Genomic DNA, 952 nt, shown 5'->3' with positions numbered 1-952 from the left:
GAATCCGGAGGATCCAAATTGGATCTAGACAGTGCTCCTTTCATCCCTTTCATCCTGATCATTACCCATGAGGCGCTCAACCAGATAATCCTTCTGGAGACAGCCACGTCTAGTGACCCAATTGCCTAGGGTGTGGAGACAGGGAGGAGGAGGCGGAATGAGAAACCTTTGGTGAGTTTTGGAGGAGGGGGAAGCTGTTGCAGCCCTGCACACCCTACCTGGGCGCCTGTGGGTGGGAAGGGAGCGAGGGTGAGCCAACACCTCCCATCAGCCATTGTCAGGGCTTTCACAATAAAAGCAACTCTGTTGTCAGACTGCAAATATAGCTGAAGCATGACACTGGTTAGTTCAGGGGGCACCACAGTGTGTCTGGAGTCAGCTGATTGGCTGAGGGCAGCAGCCCCAAACCTAGCTAAGCTCTGTCTTGGGGAAGACCATTGAGGAAAGTTGACATTGCAGCCCTGAGAGGGCTCGGAGGGCTGATGGAGTTGGCAGCTGGGGATACTCTGTGCAACAATAGGCCTTTACTTCTGTGGCAGAGATGGACCAGCTTCCTGCAGGAGTCCTGAGCCTGACTTGGAGTGGTCTGCATCAGGAACAAAGTCTGTGACGGAGCTTGTCCGGCTCATATGGCCATGATGGTGACCCAGACTGTCCCGTGGGCAGCTGTGGTTTATTCCCACGGGTTGCAGCCACCGTGGCGGGTGTTTTTCGGGATGGAGACCGAGCTGGTGTCCTTGGGCTGTTGCACCAAAATCACAAACTGACTTAAAGCAACAGGACATTCTCTCCCTTGGTGCTAGAGGCCAGAAGCCCAAAACCAAGGTTTTGGCAGGGCCGCGCTCCCTCTGAGGGCTCTGGGCCTTTCTTGTCTCTCGGCTTCTGGGGTTGCCGTGGTCCCTGTGCCTGTGCCTGTTGGCTCGTAGATGCGTCCCTCCAGTCTTTTTTTTTT

The sequence above is a fragment of the Otolemur garnettii genome, unplaced genomic scaffold (genome assembly GCF_000181295.1).
Source record: "Otolemur garnettii isolate 467f Iridium unplaced genomic scaffold, OtoGar3 scaffold00087, whole genome shotgun sequence".
Classification (NCBI taxonomy): Eukaryota; Metazoa; Chordata; class Mammalia; order Primates; family Galagidae; genus Otolemur; species Otolemur garnettii.
Note: the sequence above shows the minus strand (reverse complement) of the source record.